Below are 17,880 nucleotides of genomic sequence, written 5' to 3'. Positions count from 1 at the left end.
AGTTCGTGTGGATAATAGAAAATAACAGAAGAGCAAGAACTCTCCAAGCCTTCAGTTTTATTGCGATGTATATCCAATAAAGTTGTGAAGAAAAATACGCAAAGCCAAAGATATCTTATGTTAAGTAATATACAACTATTAAAAACTGAAACCATCACAGTTTAAATTTCGGTAAAACAACAGCATGCTTTTTATTTTAGCGTAGTAGTGTTTATAGGCCTTTAGTTCTAATATCTTCATGTTGATTGCAGTAAATTAGCATAGTTGACTTTTCCTCATGCAGTGGGATCATTTTAAAGTATTTTGGAACATTTTTTTTATATGAATTTTGCTTATTTTAATATGTTGGAAAAAATCCAGTGGCCACTTTGAATTGGGGTAAGGTATATTGAGAAATACTCTATCTTACTATTTGATGAAAAAATGTGTCTTTTATAAAAAAAATTGTCTATTACCTTTTCCAGATAAAATAAATCAGTATGAATAACCAATATATCAACACAAGAATATTTTAATAGCAAATCAATATAGATTTTTTTTTTGTAAAATCTTTTTAGATTAACTAAAATGATGGCTTCTTACCTGTTTAGAAATGTGCAAGCATGAGTATAGATGTATTTTGCGTGCTTTCTAGGTGCATGGTGGTAGCATGTTTTCTTACTAATGAAATTTCTGAAGTTTCATAAAATACGTTTTAGCTTACCACATTTCTACCAGCTTCCAGGCATAGTATCATTATCTCTGGTGTTGAATTTTTTTATTTATACTAGTGTTAAGCTTGAGATAGATTAGTGTTCAATTTCAACTACTTTTGATAAAGTCCATACATTCAGCTTTTGTTAAATTTAAAACTCATTAAATTTCTCTACTCTTAAAGCTGAATGTCAGTTGCCAGCAACTGGAACTATATAATTGTCAGGTATCTCAGTGGGATATGTCTTTGAAACTTTAAACAAGAAAGTCTAATAATTTTCCCCTAATCTCCTCACCTTAACATCACTCTCCAATCAAAAACTAACTAAATTTACCTGAAGTCATGGCTAACTGGGGAAGTCCCAATGGACTGGAGGGCAGCAAATGTAGCACCCATCTACGAGAAAGGCAGAAAAGAGGATCTGGGAAACCATAGACCTGTCAGTCGGACCTCAGTACCAGGGAAGGTCATGGAGCAGATCATCTTGAGTGCCATTACAAGTCATATAATGGACAGCCAGGGCTGTCCTAGTCAGCATGGGTTTATGAAAGGCAGGTCCTGCCTGATGACCCTGATCTCCTTCTATGACAAGATGACCCAATTATTGGACGAGGGAAGGCTGCAGATATTGTCTACTCAGACTTTCGAAAAGCATTTGACACTGTTCCCCATAGAATTCTCATGGAAAAACTAGCTGCCTATGGCCCGGATGGGCATACGATCTGCTGGATCCCAAGCACTGGCTGTATGGATGGTCCCAAAGAGTGGTGGTCAATGGAGTTAAATCCAGCTGGCGTCCGGTCACAAGTGGTGTCCCTCAGGGCTCAGTGTTGGGACCATTTCTGTTTAACATCTTTATTGATGACCTTGATAAGGCGATAGAGTGCATCATCAGCAAGTTTGCAGATGACACCAAGTTAAGCAGGAGTGTTGATCTGCATGAGGATAGGGAGGGTCTACAGAGAGACTTGGATAGATTGGATCAATGGGCCAATGCTAATGGAATGTGCTTCAACAAGGCCAAGTGCCGGGTCCTGCACTTGGGCCACAACAACCCCATGCATCGCTACAGGCTTGGGGAAGTGTGGCTGGAGAGCTGCCTGGCAGAAAAGGACCTGGGGCTTCTAACTGACAAGTGGCTGAACATGATCCAGCAGTGTGCCCAGGTGGCCAAGAGGGCCAATGGCATCCTGGCTTGTATTAGAAATAGTGTGACCAGCAGAAGCAGGGAGGTGATTGTCCCCCTGTACTCAGCACTGGTGAGGCCACACTTCGAGTATTGTGTCCAGTTCTGGGCACCTCAATACGAGAGAGATATCGAGGTGCTGGAGCGAGTGCAGAGGAGGGCAACGAAGCTGGTGAAGGGCCTGGAGAATAAATCTTATGAGGAGTGACTGAAGGAGCTGGGACTGTTTAGTTTGAGGAAGAGGAGGCTGAGGGGAGACCTCATCACTCTCTACAGCTACTCGAAAGGACATTGTAGAGAGGTTGGTGCTGGTCTCTTCTCACAGGTAATTAGCAATAGAACAAGACGGAATGGCTTTAAGCTGCAGCAGGGTAGGTTTAGGCTGGACATTAGGAAAAAATTCTTCACAGAAAGAGTGGTCAGACACTGGAGTATGCTGCCCAGGGAGGTGGTGGAGTCACCATCCCTGAATGTGTTTAAGAGTCATTTAGATGTGGTGTTAGGGGATACGGTGTAAGGGAGAACTTTGTAGAGTGGAGTTGATGGTTGGACTTGATGATCCCAAGGGTCTTTTCCAACCTAAATGATTCTATGATTCTAAATAAAAGACTCTTCCCAGCATTCCCCAAACGACATGGCATCCTAGGCTTCTTGTCATGTGAGTTGTAGACAGTTTCTGATCAGTTTAATAGTATGTAAGTATCCACTAGCTGTCACTAGAAAAAACCCCAAGCAACAAAATTCTGGATCCTCATGTTAAAAACACCAGCATTTTTATATGGCCATAATGTATTAAAGCTTGTTCATTTCCTGTACCATGTAGTCTGTGTAGTGATATGCTAAGTTTAGTGGCGTTCTAGTTCTGATTTGTGGCCTTTTTGCAGATTATTTTTTTTTGCTTGAACCTTAGTGGTGAATTTCACAGGGATGCAGTACTTACTTTGGACATACTTTGCCAAGCAGTCACTACTTTACTGAGAGCCATTTAGCCTCTCTTTTTTAAAAAACAAAAAAGGGGAAAAAAAAATAATTGTTGGAGCAGCAGAGGAGGACTATGTCACCAAATCCTGACTTAGACAAGGTTTTCCTTATGAGGCTTTAACATTCTTACTTTTGCCACCCTGAAAATCTGTATCTCAGTTTGGACTTGGGGCTGCGCAGCATATCTATTTGCTTTGTAGTTACTTCTGCCTCAGTTACATTTTGGTCTGTTCTTTGCAGTTTATTCTGCATTGTGCATGCTTGCACGCACTTCCTCTCTCTGAAATACATTATGGAGTACAATCTTGTGCTGTCCCAAAGCAGGAGATGAAAGCTTTGTGGTCTAACAATGAATAGAGGTCATAAATATTGTAAAGTTCAGTCTTGTATAAGCATATGATATGAACTTTATGGACACGCATTAGTTCTACATTTTGCTATTGAAATAGCTTTTAAGCTGAAATACAAGCTGCCCTTACTCTGAAAAGCAACTGTTGTATGATTGGCATGTTATAGTAGAACAAAAAGGCAACTTTTGTTTTAGTTTTAGTCTTCAATTGAATGTCTCATTTGCCAGTATTTAGAATGTATTATTGTGGAGAATAAGAGTGTTAGTGTTTGATTTCTTCCAGATCTTCAATATATGGTGTTGTGATAAAAGCTGTAAAAATATATAATCACTAGTATTTCGAACTCAATACAGAAGACTACAATGCAACGTAATACTGAAGGGAAAATTGTTATTAATGTATCTTTAAAAGCATATTTTTGTAACACTATTATAAATCTAGTTCCACAACATGCAGTGTCTTAATGAGGCTGTCTTGTCATATTAGAGTGGTAAAATAAAACTGCCTTTAAAAGAGATTATTGTCAAGTCATAGGGTTTGTTTTCTAAGGCAGATTACAAATGAACATGCTGTTTGTGTGTCTTGGATTCTGAAAGATTAGGGTAGTTATTTTTCATGTAACTCTACTTTTTGCTTTCAAAACACTGAGCAGGTGTTTGAAGACTCGCTTCTACTGTACAAGTTTCTGCTTTTAACTAAAGATGAGAACTAAATTGTCTAATTTAGTTTTAGCTAATTGTACAATTTAGACAATTTAATTTTGTAATTAAACAAACTTAATTGTCTTAGACAATTTAGGTTAAAAGGTTTATTGAAATGCCTTTCCAAAAGCATATGAAATTGCATGCATGTATATGTATTCATATTTATATAAAAGTAGGAGTTCCTTTGCAAATGAAATGCTTTTGAATATTTTCCCACTTGTCTCTGCAGAATTTTGGCTGACCTTATTCACAAAGTGAAACATTTTCTATTCAGTTACATTTTAGTTATGAAGAACTTAAGTGCTGCAAATAGCTCCACAATAATTTTTCTCCCTTTTTCTATTTTCTATTCACATGTGTAAGAGCAGCCAAACTAAATAATTTGTGATGTGTGTGGACCTTGTCTTCTATAAATTATTTTCTTCTGTTTCAGTTTTAGTAGTTGAGAAACAGGAAATACTGCACAACTGTTATTCCTTATTACTGAAGTAGAAAGCAAACGTGGCAAGAAAATCAACATGATTTAAAAATGTTTGAAATACAATTCTGTCTTTTTTAGTGAACTGTACTTCCTTTTAAAAACTGAAGTGAATGCACTTGAACTGCCACTACTGCACGACTGTGAATATTTGCATTCTATTCTTTACTAAATTTCAATTCAGCAATCTAACTCTCAGGGGGAAATGCTTTGGATATGAAGTCATTAATGTAATACTGATGTTAAGGAACTCAGCTGAAATGTGACTTCAGGAATACCAATGTATAGTCTGCAGTTCTGTTTTGATAGCTTAATTAACCTAAGGTTGTGAGTTTGAGTATGCTCATTGGGCATATAGTTCTAAAAAACAGCAGTTACACACAACATCCTCCTACTTTCTTCCTTTCAAGCCCTTGAACTGATTATTCCTTCTGTTCTTCACGACTGGTGTATATTCTTTACGAATGAACAACGTATGTTCGTGTCCCCTGTCTTATCTTTGTTTTTTCCAGGTGTACCAGATTCTTAGTGTGAATTTGAGAATTAAAAATTAATTAATTAAATTTAAATCCTTAGTGTAGATATTGGTCCTTTATAGAGGTAGAATTTCGTGTGCTACTGTGAAGGTCACGTCAAGTTTAGGAAGGGTTCCTATTGCTTGTTTATTTCAAAATCTTTTTATATTGTTAAAAACCCCTTGCCCTCCATTGCACCTAAATGCCATGTACCGCAGTAGAAGCAACTCCAAAGTCTTTCTTAAAATGAAAATTTTGTGTGAAATTATAAAAAGGACTGTAAGCTTTATATCTTTGCTACCCTTCAATTTTTTCTCTTTGTTTTAGATAAGTATTGCCAAAGAGATGAGCAGTCATCTGTTTTCAAATACCTGATGCCAATTACAAAAATAACTATACATTCTCTTCTGCAAAACCATGCTTACTATGGGAAAATCAAATCAAATCAAATTCCCTCTTTTAAATACTTTTAGATTTCACATGTCCTGTGATATATTACAAAACATTAGTTCGTACTGTGAAAGTATATGATAAAGTACAGGATACATAACCAATAAAGCACATCCAGTCATTCGTATAACAATGGGAAATATAAGAGTACACGGAAGACAAGATAATTGTCAGAGAAGATAATAATTCTGATTATATGTGTATATGTATCTATTTTTTTATGTATTGTTTTTAAGATAAAAGAAATAGATTATTTTAAAACTTTTATGGAAATTGGCTTCCAATAAAAAAAAGAACTTAAGTCTCTTGTAAAATCGTGAAATGGATATATAACCATACAACCCTTAGAAGGAAATTCTATTTGTGGCTATGTGTTGAAGAGAGAAACTTCAGGGAAAAAAGTTGACAATAGTTGTATTACTGCAATAGACTATAGAATGCCATAAAAAGAATGGATTTATAGCTTGTTCAGTGGAGCAGCAGATGTAACTTCTCTATGGAAATATTTTTCCTGTTATCTGTTAGATCATATTAATTATATTGGGAATAAATACATGAATACCCAAATGTTTTAATTCCTCTCTAATAAGTGGAGTAGCTGTAGTATAGTAGTGTTTGTATTTGTTTAAATGCATATTTCGTTCATGGAAAGATTTACTCAGTACTTTCACCTCAAATTTATATCCATTTTAATATTGAAGAAAAAATTTGCAATCCCCGACACTTACTGTTATCTTTCCTGAATCTTTTGTCATCAGATTTCTCCAAAACTCTTATATTTAATAGGATCTGAAATAAGTATAAATATAGCATTTTGATCTTTTCATAGAAGTAAATTTATTATCGCTATAATGAATAACCATTTTTGTCGTAGTACATCAGCTTCATGCATTTAGTTAAAATACTGAGCAATGGATAGTCAATGTTTCATTAAAAACTATAATCACACTTCTAAATAAACACTTAGATGAGGGAGTTGCACTTTGATATATGTGAAGTTTGAATTATGGTATTTGCAGAATTAGGAAGACAGTCCTGCAGTGTCAAAATATAAAACCAGGCAAGGTAACTAAACATACATCTTCAACTCCATCAAGTCATTTTAAATGAAAGATAAATCTGCATTAAATATATTAGGAATATTTTTAAAATTTTCTGGAGAGAAAAATCTAGATATGAGCATTTCTTCATAGCTTGAGTATTATGTATATTCAGTGGGTTTACAGAACACCTAATGTGACGCAAACTATGGATTTCATGATTAAAGTAATTATTTTTTAATTTTTTTTCTGAATATTGGGAAGGTACTGGTAGTAACACTGACCTGTTGCTACTTTTTCTACTAAGAGAAAAGATTTTCTTTTTCTTCCCACAAAAAATAAGGAAAATAAACCTTTTCATCTGGTTTACTGAACTTTAATGAACAAATACATATATAATATATACACTCAGAACTAACCTAAATCATTGTGTATGTGCCATCATATCTAAAAAGAAAATGTGCATGTTATTTGCAACTTTTGAGAAGGCTTTTGTCTTCACTGTCAAAAACAGAACTGTCCAAAAGTTGCTGTTGGAAGTGAAGAAATCCCTAGCCCATAGAACTTAATCTGTTCCTTTAAATGCAGCAACCTACATGGTTTCATTTTACCTACACCTTTGCTAAAAAAATAAGTAAATCCACATCATTTTATCCATTTTCTTGATATATGAATTATGATTTTTCTGAATATTTTCCTTGTCTCATGACTAGCTCAATTTCTGTTGCAGTTACAGCAGTAACAGCGTTGTTGTATGGATTTAATGCTTGGACAGTTGCCTTGTCTTGCAAAGTTTTGAAATTTGAAGGAGTACCTGATAAAGCTACTGATTGCCTATTTGAAAAGATGATTTACAGAATCAGAAAATGTACACATATATATGTACAAAAGCTTGTGATTCACTTCTGAAAAAGATCTTTTTTTTCTGCTTTTTAACTCTGGTATGGTTTTCATGGAGACTATTTGGATTTGTTTGACTAAAATACAGCCCGTGCTTTTATTCCGAAGTCTAGTTGGAACATAACTAGTAGTGAGAAGAAAATTCTTGATGTTAACATTCCATAGCTCTTAAATTGTTCCCCTTAAAGATTTGATTGTTCATGTAGTAACCATTAGTATACAGTGTTTTTCTTCATTAACCAAAGAACTTAACTTCAAACCAAGAAAATCTCAGAAATTTACTTTTCTGTAAAATTGTATTAGAATTATTTTTAACAACCACTTTATTTTTTTGTGCCTACATATTACAAAAATAACCTAACTAAGAAGTCCTACTATCTAATCAGAGGTTCCAAGATTTTTTTCTGGTATTCACTAGTTTTCAAAATGATCTGCAAAGCATATTAGTCCATACATTCCTAAAAACCTTAGCTCTTTTAGACTTGGGAGAACTAGTTGAAATCTGCTATGCTTGTTAGAGAAGAGACAACATATAAAGTCTTGTAGTCATTACGTAGGCAAAAAAAAAGCAGATACTTCAGTTTCAGAAATCTGCAGAGCAGTGACATGGCGTTCCATTCAATTTTTTACCAGATATCACAGACTGGAAATGTGAGCTTTGGCTGATACTGCTGGGAAGGAGAGTGCGGCAGGCAGCTGTAATTCCCATCCTGTAAAGGTACTGATACTTAAAGTCTCTGTAGTCCAAATTGGTGCACAAAAATACTAAAATGTTGAATTTGGACCTTAGATCTATTTTCAAAGTTCATTTTCTGCCAAACATTCCTAGATGTTCTATGGATACATTTACGATTTTTTGCTTTTTAGATATGAGTAAGGAGAAGATACTTTGGAGTTGCTTGCAGGTTGCTGCCTGAAATACCATCTTCTAGTAAGCAGACAACACTGTGTGGAATGCAGTTCTAGTGTTTTCCTAGGGTTTGACTTGAACAACAGATTTCTGAAGTCAATGATACCCAATTGATTTAAATTAGGCTAAAATTTTATTCCATGTACTTGTAAGCTTGGTTGCTTCAAAATCAAGTTAGCTCTTCTCATTGATTTTTCTGCCTCAGAAAATGTAGCTCAATTTTGAGTTTTATTTTGCTTAAAAAAAGAGATTTTCTAGTTTTAGAGTGATTCTTAACAGTGTGATGTTGCTGAAAGGTATTTCAGCACAGGGTGGCTGCAGACAGTTTTTCAAGTACATTCATTTTCCGTATCTTGGTAGGTTTGTCTGCAGTATTATAACAATTACATGTATGTTTCCTACAGAGAAGAATCATAGCGAAAAGTAAATTTATTTGTGAAATAAGATTTTTTTTTTTTGTGGTATGGTATGCTTTTAAGGAATCGTAAAGCCTAGAGAGTAACTGAACATTTACATGACTCCATCTACTGTAAAACCCATTCCGTTTTATATATTTTCAGGGAGTATGGAGTGGCACAGGAAGGAAATGGCATATCGCTGGAAAGTTGCTCTAATTCAGCACAGGATTCTTGTGAGAAATTCTTCTAATATTACATCATCCTATTCTGTTTTTTGCAGTTTGCAGTCTAATTTCTTCATTTTTTTGTGACACTTTTGTTCACATCAGTAACCACATTAATCTAACAGATTAAATAGGCTTTCATCAGTGTTGGCAGTGCACATCTAGTAGCGTGACAATTTAGTACTATATGTTTTGTAGTACTGCATTATGTGAGGCCGTATGGGTTCAGTAATAAAATTATTTTTCCTTTTTAATAAAGTTTGCTATTTTTTAACATTATATTTCACTGGATAACGTGAGATTCAACAAACAAAAATAAGTCTCAGCTGCTTCCAGTCCAATGAGTATTTCCGACAATAATATAAGTAGCACTTCAGTAGAGGCAAAAACAAAAAACAAAACAAACAAAAACAAACCAAGAAAAGGAGTGAAAAAAGGCAATTCAATAGTTACTTCAATTATACGGCAATATTTTTTTTCTTCAATTCTGTTTTCTTTTGACTGAGCTTACTACTTTTCTTGGATTTATGATTACTTATCAAATTTTGTTTGTAGCTTGAAGGAAGGTACTTTCTTTTTTCCTCTTCTATAATGTAAAAGGAGAGCCTGAGAGATTTTTTTTTTTTATTTTTATAGGTACTGACTTAAGGTCAGCAGTGACTTCAACAAAACACGTATTTTCAGGTATAATAGCAAACTCACTCTGTAAAATTACCCAAAGCATGGAAAATTATTAATATTAGGTTTTCATCATAGAGTTAGAAAAATGTATACATAACACAAAAAATATCTCTTAATTAAGGAACTGCTTTATACTGCTCTTTTTTTCCTTAGGTAGAAGGCATTTCTAGATGATTAATTAAGATGAGCATGAAAAACTATGGCCAACTTTATAACCTTTAATTGAACTCTCCCTGCAGATTTATAAATGGAATGTCAGATGGAAGTTATCAGTGCATTTTTTTTCTCCTATCTGCAACCCTCAGAAATAGTGTTTTTCCGATATGTTGTTTTGTGTTTGGCAAATATAAGCTTGTATTTTTTTCCTGCATTTTAATGCATTTTGTACAAAGCAATTCCATATACCTAATTGGGTACATGGTGTGTACCAATACTGAGTTAATTCTATCTTCCTTTTCTTTGAAGCTTGTCCATTGCAGCTTTTGTTCTATTAGTTGGTGATTTCCTCCTATTAAAACTGTATGACTCTACTGTTTCTTGCCTCCCTCTCTCTGTTCTTCCTGAACCACATATGTACGCAATTTGTTCACACTCATTTCAATTACTGAATATGGCTCTGTGGTCATGATCAACTACAAAAAACTGTTATCCATTTGTGACTTTGTCTTCAAATATCTCATATTATTTGGTAGATTGCCTGCCATCATCTCATTTCAGTCAGTGTGCCAGAGATTTCCTTCCTAAAATTCTTTATTTACTTGATATAAGTGATCTTACACACAGATTCAGTCAGGATTGTGGTTTTTGTTTCTTTCTATGACTTGCATATCTAGTTTTCCTGTCCCTGATTCCTAGGACACCTTGTCTTGACTGTGCTCATCATCTTATAGATACTCTACTTGGAGCTTGAATAAGTAATTTTAAAGAAGATCTCAGTTCTCTTCACACGCGCTTCCTTCTTACCTATTTTTGGTTTACTGTGGATAACCTATCCTTTCTTTAAAAGGATGTAACTTTTGTGTCAAATTGCATAGTCAATCTATGGAATTTCAGATTGCATGTATCTAAACTTTGCTGTTTGTTTGTAAAAACCTTCAAATGCTTGTTCTTCTTTACAGGTTACCAGAGCCTTATCTAGGTCCTTAACTTCTGTTTCTTCAAAAACCTACTTCCAAAGTCATTTGACTAAGGTCTCTGATCACAGCACTTCAGTTCCATTGCTTTCTAATTCTATACCCTGTCAAATGCAAAATGTTGTTCCTGCTCATCAGAGTTTTCTATACTTGAACTCCTTTTCCTAGAAAGAATTTTACCATGTTGGACTCACAGCCTTTGTTAATAACTATAATTGCCCCAAGCAATGTGTGAACCATTGCATGAAGAAAGCTTTTCTTAAAAACATTTGAGCTTTTATATTCTTTTCCAAACCTATTTGTAGACTCTGTCTTGATTGTGAAGTTATAAATGCCAGTGATTATAGCTGGACAGATGCTGTACCTTATGAATTATGAGCTACTTTCCCTTTCCCGATTTTAAAGAGTAAACCACACAAAAATAAAACCAAAATGAGATGGAAATATCTGAATAGTTTGTTTCAGTAAGTGCTTGTGTTCACTTTTGCTCTAAACACTGAGACTTTTCTTGTACTGCTTTAAATATTTTCTTCCATCTCTTTTCTGCTAGAGTATAGTTCCACAGGTTTCCATTAGTATCTGCTGCCATGAGGTTCAGATGTGAGGAAAGTGAGAGGGAAGAGGAAAGAATCTTGATATGAATATGAGCAGCTAATTATAAAATCAACATTAAGCTAGAATAAACTTCTTAAACTCATAGTAAAAATGAAGGATGAAATTATCAATGTGAAGAGATACCTTTTCCATTTGCAGAATTTTTGTCCTGTTGCTTTGATTGTGTAGAAGATTCAATAATAAGGATTATTTTGTGTATGTATTTTAAATATTATATTGTGGTTATGTAATAGAATGTTTAAGTGCACAGAAAACAGATGATATTTTGTCTTTCTTTTCTAAGGTATTACTGATCACATACAAGAAGTATGCTACTCTTCTGAAAGCTATGCTTTGTGGACTTCTGTTGAGTTTCGTGTGTTAATAACTGCCATGTAATTAAATTGGGAAACTGGCTGTTCAGCACATAAAATCAGATACTTAATTTTCTTCTCTATAATAGATGAAAATTTTCATGTTCAAGCATTTTAGTTTTAATGCTTAGTGTATTAGTCATGTTAAGAATGAAGGTAATTTTTACCTTTGTAAGTAAAATACTTCAGGTTTAGTGCAGAAATGCATCTATATCTGAATATCGGGTATATACAAATAGTTTCTGTTCTGTATTTTCATACATTACAATTTAGTTTGCAAGGTCATGGTATTTAGAATACATTTATAGAAATGTACAGAGTTTTCATAGTGTTGAAGAAGTGTTTCAATATACAGTAACCTCTTTTGCTTTCTGCTATGTGGCTTATAATAGTTATTTTATGCTGATTTAATGTCTTCCTTGAGAATACTTTCAAGGACATCTTTGATTAGATTGATCAGACTTAATGAATATGTATATGTATTGGACTAAATTGTAGGTTGCATTTAAAAATAAACTGTCCTGTGTGTATCATATTATAGTAGATTGCAGTGGAAGAATGGGGCCATCCATTCTAAATGTGAGATTAAATAACTTTAGCTTAATTCTATTTAAAGATATTGCAAAAATAAACCCTATAATTCAGAAATTAAATCATCAATTCTGAAATATGAAATTAACCTATGTGTTACTTAGATATACTTTTTTCTTGCCTTTTTTTTTTTTTTCTTGCAATGCCAGTTAAAAGTTGAAAGCTCTCCATGGTTCAAAGATGAACTTTTAGATGAAACAGGCCTGGATATTAGGGGACAGATGTTTTTAATATGAGTTAAATAAAATGTGTCTATGTCTGCTCTTTCAACTTGTTGCTAGTTGATATACCAGTTCGAGTTTTTGTTGAAATTGGGGGAAGGTATACATGGAAATGTCTTAGAAGGAACATTGTGCTTTTTGACAGTACCTTAGTAAATTAAGAACTTTCCTAACAGTCTGCCTGGTATGGTGCAGTGTGAGATGCTAATCATATGTGTTTAACTGACAATCATTGTAGCTTAACAGAAAGAGCTCTTCTTCCTTTCTAATGCCTTTGTTCATCCCACTTCAAAATATTTGAAATACTATGGGAGCACTATATTGACAGATGGCATTGTGAAATGACTTTCAGATTTCCACAGAGGCTCTGTTTTTCGAAGCTTGCTTTCCACCTGTCATTCCTGAAAACCAGGTATGACTTTAAAGACTCAATCATTAAAAAATAAAAATAAGAAAGTTCCCTAGCTCAAATTGAGGCTCATTACACAAATTATGGATTAATTATAAAGGGTACTTTTTAAACAATTTCTGCCCTGAGCAATATTTCTTCAACTTCTGATAAGGATATTTTGTTGCTATTTATTGAACAAATCTCTTAAGGATGAACAGGCTGGAGTGGTTTCTCAGCTGTGTTATTACTTCAGGACTGACAGAAATAAGAGCAAGAAAAATTCTGTTTATTAAATCACGTGTTTAAGACCCAGAACACAGAAATCAGACTTGCTTAGAGGAGATGAAGGTTTTACTCCAGCATGAAGTCCCACTGTGAGTATAGTTTAAGCAGACAGTAAAACTTGAAATAGAAAATGAAGATGCCAGTTGATCAAGAACAATTCCGTAGTTGTGAAATGCTGTAATATATAAAAATTATAAACATTTTGTATTGATAAATCCTTCTAGTAGTTTATTTCATGAAATAAAACATTATTGAATTACTTTTAATTAAGGTATTTTAAGTGATTGCCATTTGTGAAGCTAGCTTCACTTCTATTTCAGATCACTTCTAAATTGATAATGGAAACAGATTGAGAAGATATGTTTCACCCAGATATTACTGAACTGAGATCTTTACAGCAAGCATTCATGAAATAACAGAAATGTTAATAATGTTTAATTTTATTTAATCATCTCATCCAAAACTACATAACAAAACATAGAAACATTAAAAAAATAGTATTGTATTCATTTTATAAAAATCACATTTTAAGGATTATGCTTTTTCTGTAGGAATTTGAACAGCAGCAAACATGTTTGCTTAGATTATGAAGTTTATAGATTCTTTATTGTAGCTAAGATAATGAACCCAGAAGGACCATAAAGAATGAACCAATATAACCCAAAGAAACTTACATGTGTATGTGTGAGAAGGAGAAAATTATTGACAAATAAGCATGTCGACTACAGGAAAATGCTTTTGGAGGAGTTGGCAACATCAGGTTTATTGTTTTCAGCAAAGAATTTCAACCTAAAATAAACTGTCTGATGATAAACGTACAACAATTGCTAATATAAACCAGGCTAATGTTTTTATCATTATGTAACACTGGACGATGTATTTTTGTAAAGTTGATGAAATCTGATAACAAAATGCTCATAATTTATTAGAATGCAGAATCCTACATCTACTAACTTTCTACAGAGTATTGTAAATTATCGCAAAGATACATTTGAACTAGGAATTACACTAGAATTGGTATCTTTTATCATTTCCATGCAAAGTTTTAACAAACTTTCTTATCTTTGAAATGGAAATGTTGTTTTAGAGTGTTCTGTAATAGATTTCAAAATTGTTTTTTCATACTTTTTTTGTACTTTGGTACATTAGTAGCTGTATATATAATAGGATATTTTAAATGTCGGTATCTCCAGTGCTTTTACACAACTTAATTTTGTGCAGACTTTTTGTTATTACACTCAGGTTTTCTTTCAAAGTCAGTGTACTTGATGTAAACACTATTGAAAAAATAATTTAAGTATTTCTAAATTACTGTCACTTTTGGACTGCACACAAGCATATATTTACTACAGCTGTTTTCCAGATCATTGCTTTTACATTTATATGTTTAACTTTGTAGTCACTGAACTGGATAGTTAATACATTTAAAGGCCTCTACATGCATTTGCTTTTAGTTAACTTCAAACCTAGTTATAGCATATTATGTTTTGTGTACTTGTATTTTGTACACAGTACAAAACTATAGTTATATCAGCCTTCCTGCTTAATATTGACCTTTAAAATTTTTCATTGTTCTGATGGCAATTATAGCCTTTTAAATTTTCTTGATATATTAATCTGATTCATATCTTAAAATATGATGACATAGGTTGAACTTCTTCAAGTACAGGGTGGCTTCATGATAGTCAAAAACTCTTGCTAGACAACTGAAAGAACCAGCCTGTAAGCGGAATAGCACTTGGGTTCTCTGTATGCATACTTTACGTTCTCTCTCTTCTGTTTCAGAGATGTATCTTGATTCCTCAATTCTATCTTCTTGTGTAATGACTTAGAAGACATAACGTCTCCACTGATCAGTTTTGCAATGACCTTGTACTGATTAATGAAATCTGATGTTCTGAATAATTATCCCTTAAATTACACTTCATATGTTGAGTTATGTTTTTAACACAAAGTCTGGCAATGTGTAATATACAAATGGTATTTCAATAATAGCTTACTCAGGCTGTATAATGATTGCTGTTTTCCTAAGCCACAGATGAGGAAAAAACCTCCATGTTCAAGAAGGACAATACCATGTGTTGAACTTGTCTGTATTGCATATGTGTCAATGAAGTTGAATACATATGCAGATTGTGTTCTGCTGAAATCTGTGATTACTAAGAGTTTTTGCAGATTTTCATCTTCAGAAATACACCTATTACAAGCCCATTTGTGACAAAATGAAATGTGTACAAACATGACAGAAACTCTATTTAGTTATGAGCATTTACAAAAGAAGCACCATGTCCTTTTACTTAGCTTTGGACCTTACTCCATAAAACTCCTAGTGCTTGTATAAGAAGAAAGGATGTGCCTTTTCCTGTGCCTTCATGATTTTGCAGACATCTGACATTTAGCTCAAGTAATTTCCAGATTTTGAGGAGTGTAAGGTTACATTAATTATTTTATTAGAAGCCAACCTGTAGCTTTAACTGTTCTTTTGGTCTCTTCTGAATCCTTTCCAGTTCTAATGCATCCTTCAGAGACAAAGGGACCAGAGCTGAATGCAGTTTAAGCATATAAATAAACCTTTTAAGTCATCATACACGGTGTCATTTATATTCCTTAGAAATTCCTAACATTTGATTTCCTCTTTGACTATTAACACTGAGCCAACATTTTTCTGGATAGTGTAATTCAGAATTTCACTCTTGAGTGAGTGAAGTAATGGTCGGTTTAGAATCCATTATTTTTGTGTCTGAAGTTAGGGTTGTTTTTCTTCTTTGCACATCACGTTTGTGTACATAAGTCACTTGCCATTCTTTTACGCAGTCATTTAGTCCTGAGACCCTTCTGTGGTTCTTCACTGTGACACACATCCTTATTGCCTAACAATTCTCATCCACATAACAGAATTCTCAGCACTGACGTCTGCTCCCATTTTGCGGATCCCTCGCTGCATATCCCTGTATAATATTATGTGATCTCTCTCCATTGTGAGAATGGATAGTTTAGTCTTTCCCTCTTTCCTTTTAATTCATTAATTTTTCCATGTAAGGACATTTCTTCTTATTCTGTAGCAGTTTTGTTTCCTAATAAGCTTTTAGAAAGGGCGTTATTGAAAGCCGTTTGGAAAGGAGACAGCAAAGGCTTTCTGTGCTCTTCTAATTAGAACATAACCTTTCACAGTCTCCTTCATGTAACTTGTTCGGAGTATTTTCTTTAATCTGCCATTTCATCATTGAATCTTCAAATTTTAATTTAGTAGCTTATTAGAGAATAATTTAGAATATGTATTTAGAACTGTATTCTTCATATCATTTGCACTGTAGTACAACTTTGTTGTCTTCTAGTCTGTGACCAGTGTGTTACTACTACGTTGTATAAAAGTCCATAGTCAGAAACAGTTCATGTTTTAGTGTATCTTACGTGGTTATTACCTTGTTACCACTATAGTGTAGATGCTGTTCCAATCTAAAAATCTAACAATTTTTCCTCATAGTGTCTACACAGTGATCTTGCAGTGTTTCCTAGAATCATTCCTATAAGTATTGTATTTCTTCTTATGATCTCATCTTTCCTGGTAATTCTACTGATTATAGATTCTACAAAAACTGAGAGGCAATATAGAAAACATAGTACTGTATAACATCAAAGTAAACTTAGACTAAAAAGGTTAACTTTTCTATCTGATACTGAAAGAAAGTACAGAAATGCTCCTAGATTATATCTCAAAACTTGTAAAATAAAACTTTTCTATTTCATACACTTTCATGCATAAGGGTAAATATTCTTTTTATAATATCCAGTATAGCTAGTATAACGACCTTGTAAAATACCTATCCTTTTCTATATCCAGTAAGAAAATTATTGTTGTTGTACAGTTTTTAGGTAAAGCGATACTGATTATTTTATTTTTTTTATTGTTGTACAATTTATTTATTAAGATATGCTAATTAGAAAACTTGTTTGGCTTATAGTCTTAATCATTTTTATATCTCTTTATTATGTTACTATATCTCTAAGTTTTTTAAACTATGTATATAGACTCTTTTTTAGTATTAAATTTTTTGATCTTTACATTTACAGTAGAATCTCTATAAGATGGGGTTGCCAAAATAAAACTTAGTATTTAGGCAATATCATATAGTTTAGAATGTTCTACTTTTCCTAACATACACCTGCCATTCCAATGGTTCTTTAAACTGTATTTCCACATTAAGGAAATATTTCATTGACACTGACAACCAGGTTTATTTCCATAAAAGTTACAGTTTATTTATAATCTGCATTTGCCTTAAAAGTAGTTCGGATTCCATGTATTACCTTGCACATGTTTACACTGCGTTTTATCTTTGTCATCTAATTAAATACCTTTGTATTGATACACATATTCTTCTTTACAGCGCTCATCTAAAGGGACTGTGAGATGTCAAAACAGTGAAAATTATTCCTGCATAATTTTCAACACTATATTTGCACAGCTAAAAAAGGAAGATTGATAGCCTGAGTTCCTAATAATAATCAGTGTCACTTTCACAGGTCACATTTGTATCCAGATACTATGATAAAAAATTTTGCACTGTAGATGAGGGAGAGGTTGTATCAAATTATAGCAAGAAAGACTGCTGTAGTACTTTGAATTTCCATTGGAAAATGTGGGGTTGATGGCACAAAAAAAACCCTAAATCCATGAAAGGACAAAGTTTAAAAAGAAAAAAAAAAAAAAGGTAAAGAAAACTACGGAAGACAATCATGGAGTAATTCAGTTTGGGAGGAATATAAAATCTCTAGTCCA

At 33.4% G+C, this 17,880-nt stretch overlaps 1 protein-coding gene across 3 annotated transcripts in view; it reads left to right on the top strand.

Moving 5' to 3' along the window:
* Positions 1 to 17,880, top strand: part of NOVA1 (NOVA alternative splicing regulator 1) — a 157,394-nt gene that overhangs the window by 52,343 nt on the left and 87,171 nt on the right. The window contains exon 1 of one of the 3 annotated variants that reach the window (XM_074585048.1): positions 7,985 to 8,016. The exons of the other annotated variants lie outside the window; for them this stretch is intronic. The gene's annotated coding sequence lies outside the window, so the exon portion shown is untranslated. Of the gene's footprint in view, positions 1 to 7,984; positions 8,017 to 17,880 lie in introns of those variants that run through there. 3 annotated transcript variants of the gene reach the window in all.

Source organism: Larus michahellis, chromosome 4, assembly GCF_964199755.1.
Source record: "Larus michahellis chromosome 4, bLarMic1.1, whole genome shotgun sequence".
Lineage (NCBI taxonomy): Eukaryota > Metazoa > Chordata > Aves > Charadriiformes > Laridae > Larus > Larus michahellis.
The sequence above is the reverse complement of the archived record's forward strand: the minus strand, read 5'-3'. Positions and strand labels throughout refer to the sequence as shown.